Source organism: Psammomys obesus, unplaced genomic scaffold, assembly GCF_907164565.1.
Source record: "Psammomys obesus unplaced genomic scaffold, mPsaObe1.curated_primary_1811, whole genome shotgun sequence".
Classification (NCBI taxonomy): domain Eukaryota; kingdom Metazoa; phylum Chordata; class Mammalia; order Rodentia; family Muridae; genus Psammomys; species Psammomys obesus.
Genome location: NW_026596120.1, coordinates 11,087,321 through 11,103,765, shown reverse-complemented (window position 1 = coordinate 11,103,765; position 16,445 = coordinate 11,087,321). Strand labels below are relative to the sequence as shown.

Below are 16,445 nucleotides of genomic sequence, written 5' to 3'. Positions count from 1 at the left end.
GTGAATTTCTAAATTAACCACCATCAACCGCACAGAGAAATTTCTGTAGTGAGTCTGCTAACTGCATTAAACTATAAATAGAGACACAATCTTAGAGGATAGTTTGATGCTATGTCCTTTTAGAAGAATAATTGGATAGCAGTAGTAGGCTCACCCCTGGGGCCTGTGTATTCCCCAACCATTGGTCCTTGGCCAGATTTACAGTACACATGTGTTTCCTTCTGTGGAGTGGACCTTAAAGTCAATCAGAAAGGAGTTGTTCACTCCCAAAACACTAGTGCACTACCGAACCCATGACAAGCCTGTCATTACGGAAGTTCACACATTTATAGCTAGGTAAGACTGTTGGGAAGGCTGTTGATGACTTTTAAATAATAAATGAGTTAATGAGTAAGGCAGGGAGGTAATTTAAAAGTTACTAGAGCCAGCCATGCCATGGTGGTTGCACGCCTTTAATCCCAGCACTCAGGAGGCAAAGGCAGGCAGATCTCAGTAAATTTGAGTCCAGCCTGATCTACAGAGTGAGTTTCAGGGCAGCCCAGGCTACAAGGAGAAACCCCATCTCAAAAAACCAAAAGGAAAAAAATAGTTACTGGAGTCAAATATGAAAAGACACCCCTTAGAGTAATGAGTGCTTACATTAAAAAATCAGAGAGGGGCAGGGGAGATGACTCAGCAGGTAAGGCACCTGCTGCCAATCTAAGCTCAATGCCTGGAACCACATGATGCAAGGGAGAATTGACTCCTGAAGGTTGTCCTCTTATCTCCACACACACGCCCACATACATACTCTGATACATGCATATGCACACTAAATAAATAAAGTCAGAGAGAGCTCAAATAAACACATCAACAATATGCCTCAAGGTGCTTGAAAATAAACAAATCCAAAATTAGTACAATAGGTGTAAGGAAATAATAAAGATCAGGAGTAAAGTTAATGAAATTGAGACAAAAGACAATAGAGTCAACAAAAAAGAGTAGGCTCTTTAAGAAGTCATTCAAGATGAGTAGACTCTTAGCCAAAATAACCAAAAGTATGAAAGAAGACCTAAATTAATAAAATAGAAGTTGAAAAACAAAAATAGAGATTATAATTGATATCAGTGAAATGCAGGGACCATTAGGGGATGAATATGTTTTGAAAACATATTTCAAAAAGCGGGAAAGTCCAGAAGAAATTAACAAACTTTTATACATCTAAGTTCTACCAAAATTAAATCAAGAGGATGTGAGCAACCTAAATCTATCTATAATGATCAACAATATTGAAGTAGTAATAAAGATCCTCTCAACCTAAATAAACAAATAACAAATAAAAGCTAACACTAATGCACTTCAAATTATTCCATAAAATAAAAAAGATGGAATAGTATTAAATTTATTCTGTGGTACCAGTATTATAGACAACACAGAACACAAATTTCCCTGAAGATCATAGATGTAAAATTTCTCAGTAAAATATGTGCACACCAAATTCAAGAACACACTGAAAGTAGCATAGACTGTGATCGAGTTGGCTTTATTCGAGAGACATAAGAATGTTTCAACATGCATAAATCAATAAATATTATACAGCATATAAATAGACTCAAGGACAGAAATCACAGAGTCATCTCAAAGAGATGCAGGAAACGTCTCTGACAAAGTTCACCATCACTTCATGATAAAAGCCCCACAGAATGTAAGCATGGCAGAGACATACTTCAAGATAGTAAAGGCTATTTTCAACAAACCTATAACCAACTTCGTACTATGTGAAGCAAAACGAAAAGCATCTCTTTCATTTTCTTCACTCTTACTCAGTGCAGTACTTGAAGTCTCACCTAAATCAATAAGGCAAGAGAAAAGGGGAAAGGGGAGCATTTAAATGGGAAACAGTTCAAAGTAGCCTTATTTTTGGATGCTATAATTGTAAAAGACCTTACAGCTTCCCCGGGAAAGGGACTAACAAAATCTCACCCATAGCTGAAGAGCTTTGACCATTGAAAGCTGCTGGGACAGAGGGAGTCTGTTTCCTTCAGGGAGGCGGTCCTTGTTAATATGCCCACACTTCAGTGGATGGCCCTATACCCACGTACATAAGGACAGGACAGACCGAACTAGGCACACTACAAAAAGAGGAAATGAAATTGGGAGAAGACTCTGGTATAGGGGTCTGCAAAGAACTGGGGGAAATAGGATGTTTATATAATCAAAAACCACTGAATACATGTATAAGATCTTCATTATTATTTTTAAAACTTCCACAGAAAACTCTTCAATATAATAAATACTTTCTGCAAAATAACATGATGCAAAGTCAACATACAAAAATGACTAGCTTTTCTATATATCGGTATTAAACTAACTTGCTGATGAAGAAATACAGAAAACAGATCTCATTTAGAATAACTTGCACAAAGTAAAACATCTAGGAGGAAACCTAACCAAGGACAAAAATTGACCTCAAAAGTAAAATTTTTAAAACATTGAAGAAAAATATTGAGGAAGACAAAATTTCCCATACTCACCAAACCAAATAAATAGATAAATAAATAAATCTAAAGTTCATATGGAATCATGGAAGATCCCAAATAGGCAAAGCCATGCTTAAACAGAAAGACAAATGTTGGAGGTATCCAGAACTTGACTTCAAATTATACTACAGAGCCATAAAAACAAAGTACCATGGTACTAACAACATATGTGCATACCAATGTAGTAGAATTGAGGACCCAAAGGGGAAAAAAAACCAGCTGGCCATCTGAATTTTTCACAAAGGTGCCGAAAACATACATTGGTGAAAAGATGGCCTCTTCAATATGTAATGCTGGGAACACTGAATATCTACGTGTTGAAGAATAAAATTAAATTACCTATGTCTCCATCTGTACAAAAATGGCTCAAAGACCTTAATATAAGACCCGTATCTCTGAAAGAGCTAAAGAAAAATATAGAAAAAATGCCTCAAGATAGGTAGAGACAGGAACTTTCTTTAAAAGACCTTTAACAGCACAGAATATAACCCCAAAGATTAACATATAGCATTGCATGAAATTTAAAAGCTCCTGTACAACAAAGGAAACGAGAGTAATGAGGTTTAACAGGAGAAAGAACAGGAGACATCTACAAGGAATTAAAAAAACTTAAACACTAAAATAAAATGATCCAATCAACAACTCTTTAAAAACGAAATATAAAGAGGAAATAAATATTTGAAAAAAAAATGTTCAACATTCCTGGACTAGCCATCAGTGAAATACAAATTTTAACTTTTTTGAGATTCCATTGCACCCCTGTAAGAATGGCTGCCATCATGAAATCAAGTCAGCAAATGCTGGTCAGAATACAGAAAGAAAAAGGATTCCCATAGACTGGTAGCGCTAAAAACTTCTTCAGCCACAGCGGGAATCAGTGTGGAGGTTGTTCCAACTAAAGGTAGAACTGGCATATGGCCCAGCTGTCCCATTCCTGGCTATCTATTCCTATAGAACCAAAAGAACTGAAGTCTGAACACTACCAGTGTGTAGCCTGTGTACCCATTCCTTGCTATCTGTCCGTCCACAGCCAAGGGACTCGAAGTCCGCATACTAGCGATGTGTTTATAAACCATGCACATTGCAGCACAAATCACAACGGTCAAGACGTACAGCCAAAGAATAGCCTAGATGTCTATGAGCAAATAAATGAATAGAATGTGTTTTATAAACACACAATGGAGTTTCATGGAGTTCTAAAGACAAAATTAAGTTGTTCCTAATGTCCCGGGAAAGGTGGTAGAACTAGTGATTATCACGTTAAGAAAAATAAGAAGACTCAGAGAAACAAATGTTATGGTTTTTTTTTTTTTTCTCGTGCAGAATTTAGTCGCAGATAGATATAAATAAGGAAATGATATCGATAATATAAAAGTAGAACTGAGAACTGGATGAGGGAAGGAAGCGGTCTAAGGGCTAAGGGCAGGGGATTGGATGAAATATAAATTTCTTAAAAGGAAATAAATATTGTAGGTCCAAGGGCATTCTTCCCCTGTGTCTTTCGGAGCTGTCAAACCCTCAGAGATGAAGCATTAGAGGGCATCTACTTTCCCTGGCAGGTTTCTGACATGATTGGAAGCCTCAGTCCTGAGCTTCCGGGCACTCTACTCTTTCCTTTACTCTGTTGATATTTCACATTACATTAGGGAATGCACCATACGGACCGAATGTGAGAGCAATGAAGATTTCTCCTCTTCTCTCCTAACTGCCATGCCAAGTGAAAGGACACCATCAGCCTATAAAAGGCAATAACCTCATTCACTCTAATAACCTCTGCCCTTTAGCCCATGATGTGTTCATTCTAAGCACGGGGAGAGGAATTTATGGGAGCATTTAGGTCCGGATCTGCCATCAGCTTTAGCAATCTCAATTAATCACTGAGTTAATCATTCCCATTCCTTCAAAAATGGGCCAAGTTAATTAGAATGAAGGTTACTTTAAAATCTTCTCTTTAGATGTCTTACAAATTTCAGAAAAGAACCCCTTAGCATGAAAAATTTAGACCTAGGAGATTGTAGCCAGTGGAGATTTGCAAAATATCTTTAAAAGGTGATGTACTTCTGGATCCGTTTTCTTCCCAGTTTTAGGATACTTTACTTAAGGAAACCAATAATTGTTCATAGTGTGAATGTATCAGAGAACCAAAGAGACCCAATCATCAGCACCTTTGCCAGTCTAGACCAAGTAAAGTTTCTGCATACATATTAGAATGTGCCAGAAAGTATTCAAAATACCTCTGCCTGCTTTAAAAAAAAAATATTGTAAATGTTTTCCACATGCAAGAGTCATTTCTTCCAAAAATACAGATAAGCTCAAAGAACACTCTCTAAGAAAAATAGTTCACTATGATTTAAATCAGAATTTTTCTATACAATTGACCATTAAAGAATTTTTTCCATGAAGACAGGCTTCCATTGAAGAAAAATGAGGCATGGGAAGAAGAGAGAAAAACAAAAAGAAAGCCTGGAAGGATATAAAAAAATTTTTTTTTCCTGAATGTTTTCACAGACTCTGGACAATCCCTAGCAAAAGAGAAAACTCATCAAACAAAACTCCTATTACTAGGTAAATCTGGAAGAAGTCAGAGCAAGAAGTGTTTCACATTAGATTGAAAGTACTGTGGCCTACCTAGACACAAATGATCTGCCCATAACCCTATGACCTTCTGTCTACCCATTTTGTTAGTCTAATAGTTTATGCCCTGATCTCTCACATGCACACTGCCATCTTCCACATTATATGAACTAAGAATTGGTTGATATTTTGCCTTTCTTCCAACTTTTTTAAAAGATCTATTCTTTCCCAATCTGTACCAACCAAGTACCATGCATGGAGATAACCTAGAACCCCTGCACAGATGTAGCCCATGGCAGTTTAGTGTCCAAGTCGGTTACATAGTAATGGGAAGAGGGACTGCCTCTGTCATAATCTGATTGGCCTGCTCTTTGATCACCTCCCCCTGAGTGGGGAGCAGCCTTACCAGGCCACAGAAGACAACAATGCAGCCACTCCTGGTGAGATCTGATAGACTAAGATCAGAAGGAAGGAGAGGAGGACCTCCCCTATCAGTGGACTTGGGGAGGGGCATGCGTGAAGAAGGGGGAGGGGAGGGTGGGTTTGGGAGGAGAGAAGGGAGGGGCTTATGGGGGGATACAAAGTGAATAAAGTATAATTAATTAAAAAAAGAAAAGAAGATGGCATCTAGACCCTAAGGGGCACTTCTGATTCATCACAGGAGGGGGGCGAGCAATGGAGTCAGCTAAAACCACTGCCATTTTTAAAGAATTTATATATCACCTTGCTATGCTGGTATGCAATAAAACTTATGTAATGACCCTAAAAAAAGATCTATTTGTTATGTTTACTATGTACACCTGCAAAGCCAGAAGAGGGCACCAGATCTCATTGTAGATGGCTGTGAGCCACCATGTGGTTGCTGGGAATTGAACTCAGGACCTCTGGAAGAGCAGCCAGTGCTCTTAACCTCTGAGCCATCTCTCCAGCACTCTCTTTCTTCCAACTTAATGGGCTAGCCTCATGCCACATTAGTGAAGATCATAGCATTCCTGGGTCTAAGATGATAGATCATTTGTTGTTTATAATGAATAGTAGCCAGAATTTCAGCATTTTTGTAACAATTTCCCATGTCTCAACTCCTAAGAATGGCCTGAAGAGGGCCCAGCTGACCACTGAACATAATAGGCTGCATCACAGAAGAGGAATTCTGAGCATGGGAAATCCAAATCTTGTATCATGGATTGAGGGGAATGATACTCTTCTCTACAGTGAGACTGTATGTTCTCTGTCTGTTAAGATTATAGTCAAACCTGACTTCACATGGGAAAAGAAATTGTATCTTCCAAGGACAGTCTCTGTACATTCTCAGAAAGATTGTCTAAATCAAAGGACACAAGATACCTCACTTATAGGTTGTGAAGAGACCCATGGAAGACAGTATCAAAAAATATCCATCACTCACTTCTCAGTGTCAGGTCATCTGGAATATTGTCCCGTGAGTACCCTATTCTGTTGGTCATTCCAATTATTCAAATCAAAACAGGCCAAGATTAAACCCATTCTTTATCTCAGGTGGCATATCTCATATAGTCAGTAGTGACAAATTCCAAGTAACAGGGTGAAGCCCCAAAGTCTTGATCTCAAATAGGATCCTCAGAGTCCCAGACTTGTTGGGATAATCTCTGGTACACTGTGTAAAAGTTGTCTTTGCATTATTCAAATGCTGATTTCTGTACCAGGAGAGAGCTAGGTACAGGACAGACTTTAGCACTGTCATTTTTATGAAGCATCACCTGTCTCAGTGTTTTGTAAACATCTTCTCCATCACCTTCTGATTAATTTAATAAAGAGCTGAACAGCCTATAGCAGGCAGAAAAGGGTAGGCAGGACTTCCAGGCAGAGACAGGAACTCTGGGAAAGAATCAGGAGTCGGGGATTCACCAACCAGGCACAGAGGAGGAAACAGGTGCCAGAACTGAGAAGAGGTAATGAGCCACATGGCAGAACATAAATTAGCATAAATGGGTTAATTTAAGTTATACGAGCAAGTTGGGAACAAGCCTAAGCTAAAGCCAAGTTTGGGTATTAGCAAAAAAGTCCCTGTGTCATTACTGGGAGCTGGCAGTCTGAAGAAAATCCCATTATAATTGGTGCCCAACGTGGGGCATGTAATCCAAACATCGACAGAGCCAGGTTATAATTGGCAATCAACATGGCACACCTATATTCAAGCTTAAAGCCTGAGAAAAGTCCCAGGTGGGAACCAGGGAGAGCATTTCCCTAGCAGCCGCACACTGCTCTGAACTCAGCAGGAGACTAGGTAGAAGCACCTGACACAGCACAGGCCCAGCAACTTCCCAGAGCAGGGGACAAGTAGGTGCAGCTCCCAGCTGGTACCCCCAACAGGTGGCAGAAGACCAGAGAAACGTGCGTCCACCTAAGGAATGCCGCAAGCAGTCAGACAGTGGCTGCAGACAGAGCTGGGTGGCAGACAGAACCCACGAACCGGGAGCGCAGTGACCAGACTAGACCCAAGGGTGCGGAAACCTAGGTTTCTTCTGTCAGCTACTGTGGGTGCTGAGCGGCAGAACCACCTCTTCCCTGTGGGCAGAGCGGCTGGGGCAGAGCGGGAAGCTAGCACTTTGTGCCAGCTGAGCTGCAGAAGGGGCCTACCCCCTTAGTAGCTTGGTAGGGTGCAGAAGCTTGGAACAGCAGATAGAACACCAAGGAAAAGTACACGGAGAGAAAAACCACACCAGCTGCATGGAGCATTCACCAGCCAGACAGAGAAAAAGAAACAAGTGCCGGGACTGAGAAGAGGTAAGGAGGTCCATGGCGGAACACAGATTAGTATCAACAGGTTAATTTAAGTTAAAGGGCAAGTTGGGAACAGGCGTAAGCTAAAAGCCAAGCTTTCATATTAATAAGAAGTCTCTGTGTCATTGGAAACTGGCAGTCCAAAAAAAAGTCCCATTATACAGACTCGGTCAGTTGAACAAATATAAATCATCATGCTTTTTCCTTGAGTTTTTGTATTGAACTTTTAACATGACCCAAATATTAATCAAAACAAATCAAAATAGACTAGTGACTGCACAGACTCCATATCAGCCCACTAGAAAATCTAAGGCAGTTCTGAGAGCCACATCAATCCTAAAGAAACAAGCTGGGGCTGATCTAAATGCCCTGAAGGAACAAAATAATATCCTTAAGCATTTCGGCTAACATCAGGGGACAGACTTCGTACCATCTTATCTATTGCTTGACTATGATCCTAGAAAGAACTGCCAATAAGGAACACTCAAATGACTCATCAGTTTTTCCCTAGAAAGTACCACTGAGGAAGAAAACATCTCTTACAATGGTGAAATCAGCTTGTAATGTTTCCTCTAATGAGTTGTCTGTTCTGAGAACGCCACAATGAAATCTTCAGTGAGCTAAGATGCTGAGCCACCTTTTTGGTGATAGGTTTTAGGTAGGGGCAGAATCTGAAGAGGCAGATTTTTTTTTTCTTTATCACTCTCCTCCTAAGTCTTGTGTAAAAATGCCAAAGTTTATCGGTCAGCTCTGCTGGCATATGTGTAATAAACCCAGTCAGGTCCTCAGAGTCTGAGATCTCTGACCTGTCAGCTGTAGTCATCTGCTAGAGGCGATATAACAAAACGCAGACTAGATGGGACACAGAAATGTATTCCTCATGGTCCTAAATGCTGGAGGTAGAGCTCAAGGTGTCAACAGATTAGGTATCTCCTCAGTCTTCTCCTCGGTTTGTTGGTTGGTCTCCTTTACAGTGTGTTTTCACCTTTTGATCTGTGTATGCACACCTCTGGGGTCTCTTTCCTTCTGCTAAGGACACTGATAATTTAATTGTCTTTATTTTTCTTGGCTTCTTCCTTTTGTTAAGATAAGGCCTCATTAAGTTGCCCTAGTAACCCTCGAAACTCACTGTTCTCCTTCCTCCTAAGGAACTGGAGTTACAGGCATGTGCCACCATACCCAGCGCAAATGCCTCTTCAAAGGCTCTGTCTCTAAGTACAATCACACTGGGTGGGTCTATGCTTCAACATCAAAATTTTGGGGAGACATGACATGATCTGTTTTTAAAAATGTGGCTGTAGAAGAGAGGTGACACAACAAACTCCAACTAGAGCAAATGGCACTTAGGGACTCCTGCTAATATATAATGGAGATTTCCCATGTTAGAATGAACCAATCTTAATCCCCAGATGTTAACAGCATTAAAAAGAAGTTCTTGACAATGCCCAACACAAACATTATCCAAGCATCATCAACATAACAGCTGAATCTGGGGCCTTTTTAGTCTACAGATCTGAAGACAGTGACTTAGGCACCCATTTCCATCGTCCTAAAAGCTGGGGAGCCTCCCCTGAAATTCCCCAGCATGCGCTCCTCTTTGACAGAATGCTCCCCGATGTTTAATCTCTGAAATTAGGTAGATAGGGATCAAGAAGATAGAGGAGCAGGATTGTTTCTTGTTTGAATTTGATTTTCAGCATCATGGCTCACACAAATGAACTGTGTTTTCTACCCACCTACTGCTCTGCCTCAGGCAACAAAAACCTGGTGGTTTATACAAGCTACCTCAGCCTTGGGTACTTCTCTGAGCATCCCTTTATACACATTGTTCTTTGCTTGAAGCCAAGGGATTTGCACCCTTTTGCTGACTTAAGCGTGGCTTACACAAAGGCAGCCTTCTCTGAAGATGCCACCTTAATCCAAGACATCTGCTGTGCCAGGAGGGCAGCAAGCTACAGCCTGTGGAGCATGCCAGCTTGCTGCCTACTTTTGTAAATAAGGCTTTGTTGGGACAAAGCCACATCCCTTCATTCACACAATGTCTATTGGCTGTTTTTGTGCTGCAGTAGCAGAAATGAGTAGTTGCAGCAGAGAAATCATGGTCCACAAAGCTTGAAAATTACTATCTAGCCCTTTACGGAGAAAGCTTGCTAATCCCTGTGCTATGCCATTACTAACAGAACATCATTTTAGCCCTTGTCTGCTTTCAACATAAAGAGCTCAGATATTCCAGAGCAGTCAAGCAGCTCACAAGAATTTATCTAGGTTGCTTTGATTCAGATTCCTGTTCTGTAGCTAGTCACCTGCATTAACATTGTACACCCAATATACAATTCACCGTTCACCACGACAATTACAGTCCGAATGCCTCAACTATGGATTCCCACAGGGGTTCGCATTTCTTAGAGAAATCCTCCCAAAGGGACCAGGGTTCCCTTATAGCAGATGAAACTCAGCAAAAGAAAAAAAGGAGGAGGAGGTGGAGGAAATGAAGAAGAAGAGAAGAAGAAGGAGAAGAAGGAGGAGGAGGAGAAGAAGAAGAGGAAGAGGAAGAAGAGGAAGAAGAGAAGGAGAAGAAGAGGAAGGAAGGAAGAAGACGGAATACCACATACCACTGATACTTTTGGTTTTCTTTGGATCTAAATTTAACAAAACAGATTACAGAGTTAGTTGAGCCATCAGAGCCACATCTACTGTCCTCTTTTCTCGGCACACCCATCCTTGTCTTTTAATCATTCAGCTTAGTGTTAATGAGTTCTGCACGTTTCAATAGGCCTCCCTCCTTTATGCTAGAAGAGGTGTGTCTCCCTGCAGCTGTTACCTGAGTGGAGAGGAAGCATATTGCCACTCAGAACAAAACTTTGCACTATCCACTCCAACGGAGCCGTTTTCAGCCTGACCACTGCACCTAAAAGGAAAGGTTCTCTGTCTGGAGACAATTAGCACCAACTAGGACACCATTTAGGCTGCTGACTTTGAAGTGATTCCCTGGAACTCATTCTGTAACCATTTCCCCCACCCCACCCCCAATTCATTCCCACTAATGGGCAATAAAGTGGAGGATCATTTATTGTCCAATTGGCCATAGAATTTAAAGAACATGTTTGCTACTGATTTCATATGCTTTTCCCAGACAGCAGTTATAAAACCATCAGGTCCTCATCTTTTCTTTTTCATAAAGGCATGTCTCTGTCCATATCCCATCCTCATGAGCAAAACTACTAAGGAGATGAGAGAGTCTGAGATTAGACCCTATCTGTTAGCTAACAAGTTATCCTAGTGCATTTTATGGATGCTGGTAGAAGAAAGAAGACTTCTGAATAAGCAAGAAATAAAGAACTATTTATTGCTTGCATCACTCACAGTAGATAGCATTATCATCTGCATTATGGTACAAGTTTCTAAATGAGGGTAGGAAGATGTCTTGAAAATATCAGCACTATAATGAGACATTGTAGAAAAACTTTGATCTTAAGAAACCTAAATTTACCCTTTGCCTTTAAAGACACTACACAGTTTTCTTCTGAGGTCATTTACTCTACAACCAAGCTTGAACAGGCAGAAGAAGGCAAAGTGCCTAGGTCAGATAATTTACATCGAGGTGGGCATGGAGGCATATTCCCATAATCCCAGCATTCTGGAATCTGAGGAGTGATGATCTCCAGTTCAGGGTAGGCTGATGCTATCTAGAATGATACAAGCTCAAAAACCAAAAAGAAGTATATATATATATATATATATATATATATATATATATATATATATATATATATATATGCATAAGGATAGTAAAGCCCTGGAGGATTGTCTCCCAACAGAATGACAGTTGAGAATGTTTCACTGTATCTGGCCTCAATGAAAAAGAGGCCTAATCACCAAGTAATCCTTCCGTTGCTCCTAGAAGGAATACATCCACCAGTTAGGCCACGTAGCCTATAGTGCATGATTCATTACCGCCCAAAGATATAAAACTATATGAACTAATAAAACAGTTCAGTAGCAATTACAAAATAAATAAATAAATATAGCTTTTCAATATGCCAGTGAGAACTAGGTAATTAGTTAAAAAATATAATGGGAAAAGATTGCATTCAAATAGCACTGAAAAGTATGAAACATCTAGAGACAAAGTTAATAAGAAATATACAGGCCTAAATAAAAAAGGATCATAAATTTTCATCAAAGGACATAAAAATAATAATTGAACCAGTTGAGGAATAGTCTATGTTCTCGGATGGGAGAATTTGCTGTCATAATGATGTCAAGTCTTCCCCAAAATTTATCTACATAGTTAATGTAATTCTAGTTCCCAAGATTTGAGCATTAGAATTTAGAGACGGTAGAACTGTCATGAGCGGGACACTTGCTTTCTTGTTAGAACTCAGGTAGACAGGTTACTGTATTCATCATCAAACGTTCAACCTAGCAAAGTTTGCCAGTTTTGCAGAACAAATTCATGATCTGCAACTATCAGTGACTTAGGAGGGCACTATTTCCTCTTTCTCTCACACCAAGTTCTATATTGCACTCCCCAAATCCATAAAAGCCCAAAGCCAAAGCATAAGAACTGGTTTTTACTGTTTACATTTTATTACCATGTGTTAATTATACATAAAGTGGGGTTTATTGTAACATTTTCATGCCTGTTCATAACATATCTCATATTCCTACCCAACACTTTATGTTCCTCTCCCATTTTCATTGATTACCTTACAATTAGCTTCCCTTTTATGCTTAGCTAGTTAAGTTTATAGGCTTAGGTTTTTTTGGTTTTTTGTTTTTTTTTTTTCAAACACCTACTTTATTTAAGGTTTTTAAACACCTCTACCTCCCTTCCAACCCTCCATCCTTAGGTAGGAAATTAGTAGGAGAAAGGGCTGTAGACCTTTTATCTACTATTTTACCTACTCGATGAGTCATTGGGTTCTTTGGGGATACCAGTCTCAGTCAGGAAACCAGCAGTTTAGTCACCCAGCAAAGCAGCAACAGCAATGTGTCAGCAGCAGTGGAAGGATTCAGTAGAAGTGTCTAGACTCTGCCCAAATGGTACCTACCAGTCAGCCAAAGCGGCAAAACTCTGCCAAAGCAGCCAGAGAAGTTCCCTGGCGGATTTCTCTCTACGAAGTTCGGAGTAGGATCCGTATCTGAACCATTGCAAAGCGTAGTAATGCAAAAGTGTAGAGATGTAGAAAAACGCTGTCTCACTGTCTATGGCCTTCTATTTAGCCTCCTCTCAGAGTCCACACAAGGATGTTTGTTAGCTCACAAAACCACGCCCCTCGCACGAGGTGGTTTTCAGCTGACCAACGTTGTTTTCCAAGCGGGCAAAACATTCCCACATCCCACACTTGGGACCAAAACAAAAAACAATCACATGACATATGAGTTTCCAAAGAAACCAGAAACTTCCACTTCATTAGTTAGTTAGTTAGTTAGTTAGTTAGTTAGTTAGTTAGTTAGTTAGTTTCTTATATTTACTTCTCCAGTATGACCCAATGAGTTGCATTAGGGTTATTTACAGGAGCATGTTGCATATTTGTTTGGAGTTGTTTGTTTTTCTATTGATGCTTTGAGTAGTTTATATAATGTATTTTTATTATATTCACCCCTTGCTTCTCCCAGTCTTCCCAACATTCACACCTCCGTGTTCTTTGTGTTTTTGTTTTGTTTTGTTTTTTGTTTTGTTTGTAGCTCATCAGCTCCAGTTTGTGTTATCTATATAATTCTGGCTGTGGCAGCATCCACTCAAGTGTGGTCTATCTACTAGGAACCACACCCTTCAAGAAAACTGACTGCTCTTTCCCCAGAAGACATCAACTCTCTATAGCTCCTCAGTTAGAGGTGGGAACTCATGAACCCTTTCCCATTCCATGCTAGCATGTTGACTGACTGAATAATTGTGTGCAGGCAGAAACAGTGAGTTTATGCATGAATAAATCTCTGCGGGCTTATGGGTACAACTCCTGGCTGTTAGGATCTTTCATTTCTTCCAAGATGGTCCATTAGCATTGGAAAGGGGTTGCTGTATAGATGTCCTATCTGTGGCTGAGCATGCCAGAGTCACTTACTGTCTGCCCTTTGACTACCTGTGAGTTTCTGCATCTACTGCACAAAGAAACTTCTCTGATGAGTCTGAGAGCTGCACTGATCTATGGTTGGAGAGACACAGATTTAGAGGGAATTTCAACACAATGTCCATTTAGCATTATAACAGTAGTAGACTTACCCTTGGGGCCTGTGAGCTCCCCAAGTATGAATTCTTGGCCAGATTGACAGTACTGAGCACATGTTTTCTCCTGTGTAGTGGGTCTTAAATTAAACCAGAGAGCAACTGGATGTTCTCATATCATTTGTGTCACTTGGACCCCTGGGCATAGTGAGTCATGGCAGTCATTATGGCAGTTTACAAAGTTCATAGCTTGGATAAGACCGTTGGTAACGTTTCCCACAGCAGTCTGCACAGCACCATGCAGTTCTATGAGAGCTGATCAAGAGAGATGAAGCTTCCTGATTAGTACTGATTCGATTTTTCAAGATCCTATGTGTATAGTATTTTCAGCAATAGAGTCTTACCGTCAAGTCCTAGCAGACAGCCAAGAGCAATGCCAATATCCTGTATTGTTTTGGGTGGTCTCTGGGACACCTCTGAGCAACAGCCCAAGGGAAGGTATCACACACATGGCACTGGGATTTTTATGTAGCAAAGTACGGCTTCTGGAATGAGCAAAGCCCCCTGAATAAGGTAACTCCAATTAAACTTTATTGTATGCAGTCTTCTAAAATAGCAAGCTTCCACATAGTTTCTTTTTTAAATATCCTTAGAGTTTAATTCCATCCCTCTCCCCACCTAAATCTTCCTTCTCATTATTCTCACTTCCCCTTTCATATTACCTGTGTTCTATTGCCAACACCCCCCATTCGATCTTCCTTCCTCCCTCGACTATGAATGGTTCCTTTCTAGTTTCCTGGGTTCAACAGGAACTCCAAATTAAACACAGAAATCAAAGATTTAATGCTAAGATCCACTTACGAGTGAGGACATATGATATTCGTTTCCCTCGGTCTGTGTTACCTCGTTCGTTCAGTACATTTTCAGTCTTATACGTTTCCTTTCAAATTTCGTGATTGTGTGTTTCATGACATTTGGATAAAATGTCACTGTTTATAGGTACCACATTTTCATCATCCTCCCATCAGTTCATGGGCTTGTTTATTTCCATGTTCTAACTATGTCCATGTTCTATTGTGAATAGAGCATCTATGAACATGGATAAGCACATGCATCTGTAACAGGAAACAGAGTCCTTTGGGTATGTTTCTGTGCCTCCCTGAGAGGCTCTGATTCTGCTCTAAGGCTACTGTGGTTTTGCCCCTTCCAGGAACGGGCACTGAACCGGAAGTCCATGCTTCGTCTGCAGGAAGATCCGACTGTTAGTGGCTTCTGGGTTGAACCAGATGAAGCTCACAATCCCGGGTCCTGCTTCCCTCAGGAATGGCTGGAGTTCCCAGAACAAGGTCCATTTCACAGAACTTCCCGTCTCACAGGGATGTGAAGAAGAGTTTTTCCATGGAGTGTGACAGTTAGCTCTTTGAATGAGATGGTCGGTACCAGGCGGCAGCAACACCACGGGAGCCCAGATGGATTCAGGCAGACGGAATGGCTGCTTCGGCAACAGCCAGTAACGAAGGCCCGGACACAGGGATAGCAGCCTGGTTGGGTTTTGAGTGGACAGAATGGCTGTTTTGAGAACAGCAGGCCGCTCACTCCTGAAGATGAGCACTTCCGTGGGCAGAGCAGCATGAAGGACTGAAATCTCTGCTGACCCGCTGGTAAACAGCAGAAGCCGTCAGCAGAACCGGATGAGCTCCAGCACTGACCGTGGAGGTTCTCTGGGGAGAATGGGAGTCTTTCCTTCCCCAGGGTTACAGCTCAGAATAAATGCCCAGTCTAAGTGGATGGTGCTCACCAGTTTATTTCACGTGAAATGGGAACTTGTAAACCTTGGGCGGTGGGGAGCAGCTTTGAGAACGAATGCATTTGATTGGCTGGGGCTGGGATGCTAGCAATGCTCTCTTTTCATGAGGAGAGGTAACAGGGAACTAGCTCATGTGACTGGCCACCTGGGAGCCACCTTGGGGTTGTGCCATGTGCTCCTGAGGTAGGCACGGAATCAAGGAGAAAGCTTTGTCCCACACCTGCCATTCTCAGTTTGAGATTTCCAGGAGCTGAACATGCCCCGCCTCATCCCACGACAATTCCCCGGGAGGAATTGTTCACGAGCCCTGCATGTGGGTATATGCCCCGTTGTAGTGATAGTTGGGCCGTATGACAGATATATTTCTAGTTTTCTGAGGAACAGAAACACTGACCCTGTGGCGAGTGTACCAAATCGGACTCCTGCCAATAGCGTATGGGGTTCCCCACGTCCTTGCTAGCATTTGTTTTCGTAATCTTAGCCAGTCTGACTGAGGTAAAGTGAATCTCAAAGTAGTTTTGGCTTGCGTTTTAAAGAACAGTGGGGAATATGCTTCAGGATATAGGTTTAGGTAAAAACTTTCAGATTAGGATATGGTCACTGAGGAAACAAGATT

The 16,445-nt window shown here is 41.0% G+C and overlaps 1 long non-coding RNA gene across 1 annotated transcript; it reads left to right on the top strand.

The window, feature by feature from the left end:
* The first annotated feature begins 7,361 nt into the window (after nucleotides 1–7,361).
* Nucleotides 7,362–15,810, top strand: LOC129692963 (uncharacterized). The gene is made up of 3 exons (XR_008722806.1): nucleotides 7,362–7,856; nucleotides 13,545–13,694; nucleotides 15,233–15,810. It is a non-coding gene; the product is annotated as an uncharacterized LOC129692963 (long non-coding RNA).
* The last annotated feature ends 635 nt before the right edge of the window (nucleotides 15,811–16,445 follow it).